Raw genomic sequence first — 8,747 nt, 5'->3', positions numbered from 1 at the left:
CTCTTTTACTTTATTTAACTTTATCAGTAACTAATGAAACATCCAAACTCCGCCACTTCCACAGTCCTTCACTGACAGGAAGAGACTTTAAACCTGCTGCTAGTTTATAAATCACTGAACGATTAAAGATCTGCAGCTGCTGCATCAACCTGCTGGTTCTGGTTCTGCTCTGCATCCAGAACCAGAACCATGGAGAAGCAGCTTTCAGCTTCTATGCACCATAAATCTGGAACAAACTTCCAGAAAAGTGAAAAACAGCAGAAACACTGAGATCCTCTAACAGACTGTAGAGAAGCAGCAGCTGCTGGTTCTGTTCATGTTTCTGATGCTGCATTTGATCTGAACATGAATGAACACAACGATCTGAACTGATGACAAGAACAAATCAATGACCTCTGACCCCGAGGACAGGTCACATGATCTCTCTCACATTCTGGGTCAGAAACATTCAGACTCACCTGGCAGGAAAAAATCTTTAAAATGATATAAAAATCCTGCAGAGACGATGAGAACCAGAACCAGCAGAACCAGCAGAGCTGTGGCCCAGGATGGAAAGGGTTCTGTGGAAAACAGAGAAAGATTGACCTCACTCTGACCTTTGACCTTTACCAGCAGCTCTGACCTGATGCTCTGACCTTTCTGTACATATTTCAGAACCAGCGTGTGTCTCAGGACGTCCTGGTCTCTGTAGACGGTGCAGACGTAGCGTCCAGCGTCTCTGTGTGTGGGATTCCTCAGGGTCAGGCCGACGTCTCCGGTCCTCAGGAAATCTTGGTCCATCTCTGTGCGGTCGCGGTAAAATCTGTCCTGGTTTCTCTGGTTGCTGCTTGAGTGAACCATCATAAATTCTGGTTCTGAGCGGGTCCACTCCACTACTGTGTCCTCAGGAAGGCGGGACGATGTTGTGCAGGGCAGGACGACAGAATCTGACCCCTCAGTGACTCGACCTCCTGCTGATCAGCTGAGAGGAAATAAAGAAGAAAATGATCAGAAACAGTTTGGATCATTTTCTGCTTTCATGTCAGATTTAGTCTCATCACTGTCTCCATGGTTACAGACACTAGGATCAATTATTCATTTTCTCATTTGAACAAATTCATTCATTCATAGAACTTTAACATAGGTTGTGCTGCTTGTTTATCTGACCTTTGACCTTCAGGTGAATCTGTTTCAGGTTCTCTTCTTCTCTTCCATTAGAGATGCTGCAGCTGTAGTTTCCTCCATCAATCTGCTCAGGTTTCCTCAGAGTCAGGCTGAAGTTTCCAGTGTCCAGAGCGTCAGGATTCATGGAGGTCCGGTTCCTGAAATGCTGGTTCTGGTTCTGAAGATCGTCGCCGTTTTCTCTCTGCAGGTGGACGGAGTTCGGACTGAGTCCACTGCGAGTCCAGATGAGTAACGGATTGTCTTCAGGTATTTGACCAGAGTAGATGCAGGGCAGCAGAACAGACTCCGCCCCCTCATTGACCTCCACCACTCCTCCCAGTGCATGCTGGGAACTGAGGACACAAGATGAGGGTTTAGTGTAGAAATGATCAGTTCTTCACTAGAGATGAAAGATTTCAGTCTGTCTGCTAAACGGCTCAGTGATCCTGAACTCTGATCTGTTATGTAACATTAACTCACATTGAGCAAAAAGTCAGAAAACTGATAAAAGTGCATTAAAATAAATACATTTAAAACTGAAAGATGGAAACAGATGAAACTGAAAAAGCATGAATGTTTTCAGAGTTTCTGTTTATTAGCAGAAATCCTGCTGTCAGTTTTCAGCTTGTTTTATCTATTTGATGAGAAAGATTTTTGTTTTAGTATCTTGTGATTGTTGGGCAGATTTTATTTCTGTGACTTTATAAAAAACTAAAATTCTTCTGACTTTATTTTCTGGGTTTCTGGTTCTGATTCTTTCTAGTTACAGAGTTTAAACCTTCCAGTAACTTTCAGTCACTTTCTGCTGTGAAACTGAAGCGTTTTGTTGATCAAACAAACAATTTGGACATTTCTAAAGAATCGCTGTTTGATCCAAAAACTCATCATTTCATTCTGAATATCATCCACAGATCAACCAGTAAACCAGAGAAGAACCGGACCCACCAGAACCTGGTTCTCCTTTAATGGTCAGACCAGCATCATGCATCAGCAGCAGAACATTATGACCACCAACCTGAGACTGAGGTGAATTCAGGAGAAATAAAGTACAACCAGCAGGCGGCCATCTTGGATTCAAATGAACATGAATGTGAAAAACTGAAGGCAGGAAGGAAAAGCAGAACCTTCAACATCTGCAAACATTCATCACTGGTTTCTGAGGTCAATGTTTCTGGGAGCTAATGTCCAGATTACTGGTCTGAATGGGTCTCAGTGGTTCTGAAGCTCACAGAACTACAACCTGATAGAAAACATCAGAACCAGATCAGCTGCTGAACCCAAAACAGAGAAATTGAATCCAGACAGGAAACGGCAAAGTGGAGCCACTGGTTGGATGGAAGAGACCAGAATCCAACCAGCAACAATAAACTAGTGAGATCTACTGGGAGGACTGGTGAGAGACGAGTCACTGGAACCAGAACCTGAGGTTCTGATCCAGAACCATCAACCAGCTGAGGTCACCAGGGGTCATTTAGAGAGAAGAACGGACCAGAACCCAGAAGCTCTGAGGCTGATCAGCAGCTTGCAGAGACTGGAGAGGATGAGGAGCAGATAGAGGAAGATGATTACCGAGCAGGAGGATCATCATCATCATCATCATCTTCCTCTCAGAACAGAGAGTCGTCCATCAGATCCCAGCAGCGGATCACCTCTGACTCCAGATCACCGTTTCTACTGGAACCAGCAGAGACACGCAGGAAGAAACTCCACTGCTGATTGGCTGATTCAGACGCTGCTGAACCGGTTCTGATCCAGTTCCGAGGAAAGGCGGGACCTTCAGTTTCCTCATTCAGCCATGGAGCTGTGAGGAGGTTAAAGGTCAGGAGCTTCAGTTTCCTCATAGTTTTGTTGGAGTTTCATCATTTCTGTCTCTGTGATCCTCCAGGTCCGTTTACCGGTTTCAGGACCGACCAGAACCCTGAGAAATAATGAGATTTGGTTTTATAAAAACAGGTTTTAATGCTGAAAATGATCAGGTGTTACAAGCCATAATGTGATCCAAAACGGATCAGAACCAGAGTTACATTCAGCCTGGGAAACATTTAGCAAACCTGATGGATGAAACCGAGTCCATCTGCCTTCAGCTCCTCTATTGGCCAATAAAGCTTCAGAACCAACATCACTGGGTCAGACGTAGTGAGGCGTTTACGTCTCGGTTCTTTACAGGCCACAGAACAAAACTAACTTTATCCCAGTCGTGTTACTAACTCACCTGATCCTCCTTCACTGCTGAACATAAACTTCTTAATCTTTGTCTCTTTCAGCCTGGAGGCTTTAAGTTGTTCAAATAGTTTGTCTCAAACGTTTCCAACGAAATTAAAAACCTGCAGAGTTACAAACAGGTTTTAACTTGCTGCAGCCGTTCACTGGAAGATGTTTATGAGTTTCTGTCTCTGCTGTGCAGGAATGTTTCCTCCTTCCTCAGTTTGGGTCGAGGTTCATCTGTCACACAGACAGCCTCACTTTTAACTCTACAATATTTTAATTTAATGTCTTTGCTGCATTTTCTAACAAACTGCTTCTGATAAAGCTTAAAATGTGACATTTTAGAGATTGATTTGCTCTCTGTTGGTGCCTGGTTCTGGTTCTGGTTCTGATCAGGACAGATTGGTGGTTTTCCAGCCTGTCAACCAGTTTGAACATTTATTTATAACCTGAGAAATAAACAGAGGAAACGGTTTCATTAGTGCAGATTAGTAGAAAAATTAAAGGTAAAATAATAATGAACATCTAAAAATGAAACATTACTGTGTAAAAGTTTTAAAGCCGTCAGTTTGATTCAATCTTGGTGTAAAAACGTCTTTTGACTGTGATCAGCTTTACAGGAACATTATTATCTCCTCTGCATCTCCACTGTATTGATCCAGATATTAATCAATGATCTGGGCAGAAGAAAAAGACCCAGAAAGGAGGAAATAATTTTTATCATCCAGTAACTTGTGGATGTTTGTTGTTAAAGTTTCAGTCAGTCGGATCCATCCAGTCGTCTTTCACTACATGACCGACTTCAGTTCCTGATCCTGTTTAAAATAGTTTTTGTTTACTTTTCTAAATAAAAAAACAAACATTTCAGAATAACTCAAGAACCCTGGCCTTCTTCTTCTTCTTTTCTATTATGGCGGATCGCAAGCAACTTTAAGGTGCATACCGCCACCTACTGTACACGAGTGTGTAGCAACAGTATTTTACATCAGTCAGATTCTATTGTTTTATTTTGAAGATAAATAAATAGTGCTTTCCTTAATATGCAAATATCCATTATATTTCCATCATTCCCCAGTATTCCTTTCAAACTCCATTCTTGATCTGTCCTTCCAACTATTCTTCTCAATTTCTCCCTTTCACATTTATGTTTTACAGTTCATTTATACATGTTCTATGTTTACATTCTCTCCACATTCTTCACACATATCATTGTTTTCTTCCTATTAAATATAAAGTATCATTTCAATATTATCATTTCTACATACTATATAGTATGTCGTCCGAAATATTGAAAAAATGACATACCATATTGTCAAAAATAAAAAACCCGACATACTATATTATGTTGTCGAAATATTGAAAAAAAAAAACATACTATATAGTATTGTCGAAAAAATGAAGAAAAAACGACATACCATTGCAGCAGCTTCCTCAAGTTGCTCATTTGACCTATTGCCACCTCCTCCACTTCATTAGCCAGTTGTGGCTCTTGCTTCATTAAGAAGCATGTTTATTTGAGCTTCAGCTCTGAATGCGTCCAACGGCTCGCCCAGAATGTGTGCGAGGCCGAGCACATGACCAGAGGTAAGGCTGTTCTGTTATGGTCTCCGGCTGTTTCCCCGTCTGAAAGTCCGTCTCTTGGTTCCGTAGAGGACGTGAACATTGGTCTTTTTGTTTTCCCGCGGCTGCGTCTCACCTAGAAGGACACAGAGGGAAGAAAATCTCAAACTGACAACGACTTACCAGTTAGTTTTCATGGAAAACCTGCAGAGATAATTGACTTTCCCTGCAAAAATGTTGGGCCTTCCTGTTCTTATCGGCTCCATTTTGGCCACTGGACTCAAACAAAACCCCTCGGACGTTTCAGCTTGACAAATAAACACATTTTGTTCAGCATAAAGAAAAGGATCAAATCTTACAAGTCATGCAGAGTGACATAAAAATGGAGCAGGACGTCTTCCTGGAAGCAGACTAAAAGGAACAACATAAAATCATATATCCATAATACTTCAATGTTTCAATGTGACTGCTGCTTTACCATTTTAATACTCTTTTGAAAAATAAATCTAAAAGTTCAGAACACATGTTTCAGTTCAGAAATGGGGATAATCTCCCTTCAATTTCTGCTGGATTAAAAACATCTCCACCAAAAAATCTACAGCTAATTTGTCTCTCTTTCCTCTCGTGTGTAAATATGTTTACAGAAACAGAATTCAAACCCCCCAAAAAATTCAAAACATGAAAGGATGACTTTTATTAACATGATTCCTCTTGGCTGTCATGTACTTTTAAAATATTGATAACTGTCCTTCCAAATCAGTGGATCCTGGACACGGAAGATGGAGCCGGTGCTGGGAAAGACGTACTCAGAAATGACTCACAAGTCGTGGGCGTCTTGGTGGAGCGTTTGAGGACCCAGGGATGGGAGACGATGCCTTCAATGGGCAACCTGTGCATGGGGTTGGGCTGCAGCAGCTTGGCCAGCAAGTCTTTAGCTCCGGCACTAATGGAAGCATGTGGAGGGGAACTGTACTCCACCTACACCAATAATAAATATTAACAACATGTTAGCTGGTCCGTCTGCCTAAAAGATTTTTATTTTGGATCTCTGTGCTCCAAAAAGCTCAAATATTTGGATAAAACTCCTGTGAAAATTAGGAATTGAATTATTGCATTCATCAGCATTCTTACCTTAGAAATCCTACGGTAGGTTCATCGTGACTTTTTGTTTCAAATGGACGTTTTCCAACAAGACACTCATAGCAAAGAACCCCCAGACTCCACAGGTCCACCTTCTCATCCTGAGTTTGGTCGTCCAGCGATCCACACAGGGTGGACCTCCTGCATGGACAGAACAACACAATGTCAGAGCTGAAATGACTACAGAGCATGCTAACATGTCAGCATGCACATACCTTAAAGATGGAATGTGAACAGAAGAACCAAAGTCAGCGATCTTCAGCTCCCCGTTTCCTCCCAGCAACAGGTTCTCTGGTTTGATGTCTCTGTAGTGGAGCGCATCTGCCAGCTCCATGATGCACTAAAAACAAAAGCAAAACAGAAAGTAGCTCATCTGTGAGCTTTAACTAGACCAGAGGCCAGTTATGTTTAAAATGCTTCGTTATTTAATTTACGTTTTACTTAGAATTACTAATCGGACTTTCTGAACCGTTTCAAATGTTTGTCGCCGTTTATCGACATGTTGAACTGAGTTGGTCAACTTGTTGCTTTCATCTGTTTCTTTATTATTTATTAAACTACTGGAGCTTCTGGTGGATTCAGCTGCACTGATGCTGCTTATCAGCTACATTTATAATCCACAACTTTTACACCAGTTTTCAAATCATAAAACCGTTTTAAATGAATTCAGATGGTCAATACGAAACATCGGATCGCTGCATCCAGACGTTAAACTGTCTAAAATGGCCGTCGCTTCTACGTTACATATATAAATATTATATTCCTGTCTGTAAAGAGACTCTGTGTCTGTTACGAATTTCTCCTTTTGAGCTGAATGGTTGCAACATTTCTCCTGCATGTTTGCACGTCTGCATCGCATTTGATTGGATGCAGGAATGTTCTGCTGCGTTTCGGGTCCAGAGAGTCGTTTGGACCGGACCTTAGAACCGACCTGTTTCTGTAGATCTGGGTCGGAGTGGAACCGTCAGGAGCCAGGCTGATCTCCACGTCTCCTCTGCCCGGAGAAAAACAAGAAAAGGCGACTCAGATTCACATTCAAACCTCATGAACTGAAACTACTTTCCACAAATGTTCACACAAATGTCGCAGCTTTCAGCTCAGGAATATCTGAGGAATCTTAACTAAACTGAAATATTTCCTGGTTCAGGATTTCTCTTCTGCACGTCACAATTACACCCAGTGAAAACCTTTTCCAGTGAAAACCTTTTCCAGTGAAAACCTTTTCCAGTGAAAACCTTTTCCAGTGAAAACCTTTTCCAGTGAACTGACACATCAACACCAGCAGCAGGTTTTGTTTCTCTCACTCTGCCAGTTACTGATTTAGGACTTTTCTTCAACATCCTGGAAACAGAACTGCAGTGAAGAACAGAAACAAATGATTCATCAGAGCAGTAGATGGCTGTTCAAGAAGTCCAAATGGAAACCTGGACCTGGTCGTCCGCTTCCTGCTGGGTCTGTCGCTGCAGACCAATCAGAGACTGTACACACAGACAGGAAGCAGCTCAGACCAATGAGGAGACAGTTCAGTACATAAAGAAGAACATCAGCGACAATCTGCCTGTAGAGAAGATCATCAACCTTTTCCACTGTCTGAATGAACTGAACCATCGTTCTCTAGTGGAGGAGATCCAACAGTCTCTGAGTTCAGGACGTCTGTCCTCTGGTAAACTGTCTCCTGCTCGGTGGTCGGCTCTGGTCTTCATCTTACCGTCATCAGAAAAAGATCTGGATGAGTTTGATCTGGAAAAGGATTCTCCTTCAGAGGAGACTCTTCTCAGACTGAGAGGTCAAAGCTGCTAACAAAGTCATACAAGTACAAACAGAGCCAGATACATCTGGTTCATCAGGCTCAGCTTGCTTTATTTGTTCAATCATTTGTTTTTGGGGCGATTTCAGTTCTTAGATTCTTTATACTTAGTTTTGAAGTCGTTCTTTAAACTTGAACATGTGAGTATTTGAGGCTGGAAGCTCTCAGCCCTGAACTCCATCACCTTACAGAGCTACAACCATCTGGGAGGCGGGAATGAAGACGCTCTCCTTTGGGAGAGACGGTGAAAATGGCAGACTGGAAACTGAAAAATTATTTAAATAGTTATTCAAAGAGAAACTCTGAGCTTTAAGTCCAACAGACCTAAAGCTGTTGGCCTGAACAGCAAAGTGCCAAAGTTTGAACCGATTCTGTTTTTACTGGATGCTGCAGCAAGTATGAAGTCAATCGACATCCTGAGGAGTTGAGGACACATGAAATCACTTCCTGTCTCCTCCGGTGGGTTTCAGGTGAGGTACCGCTCACCTGAACAGCGCCCTCTGCTGCACTGGTGCTGCTTCTCTTCTGGCTGTTGCATCCAGTGGAGACCACAGCTCACCTGGAAAGAGATGAACAAGTCATTATTGATAATTATATATGGCAGATGAAATGCAGCAATACTGTGAAAGTTTATTACTAAATAACTAAAAACTCTCCAGAGTTTCTCCTCCTGCATCTTATGAATCGTAGCTTCAGAACCTTGAGCTGCTTTTAGCCTCTATTTAGCTCAGAGTTTTGAGCCGAGGCTCCAGAAATCAGGTCATTGTCGTGTTACTTCATGTCTCTGTTAGGAAGGACTCAGTTTTTCTAAAACTTGTTGAATTCCGTGTAGTCTTTGTCTGTGAAATGTTTGCTACCTTCAGGGTGAGTCCTTTGCGGCAGCCATCTTGGG

At 42.2% G+C, this 8,747-nt stretch overlaps 1 pseudogene; it reads right to left on the bottom strand.

Moving 5' to 3' along the window:
* Positions 1–4,946: 4,946 nt before the first annotated feature.
* LOC129354702 (aurora kinase A-B-like) lies at positions 4,947–8,737 on the bottom strand (annotated as a pseudogene).
* Between the last annotated feature and the right edge of the window lie 10 nt (positions 8,738–8,747).

The sequence above is a fragment of the Poeciliopsis prolifica genome, unplaced genomic scaffold, assembly GCF_027474105.1.
Source record: "Poeciliopsis prolifica strain line A6 unplaced genomic scaffold, Auburn_PproV2 SCAFFOLD116, whole genome shotgun sequence".
Classification (NCBI taxonomy): Eukaryota; Metazoa; Chordata; class Actinopteri; order Cyprinodontiformes; family Poeciliidae; genus Poeciliopsis; species Poeciliopsis prolifica.
The sequence above is the reverse complement of the archived record's forward strand: the minus strand, read 5'-3'. Positions and strand labels throughout refer to the sequence as shown.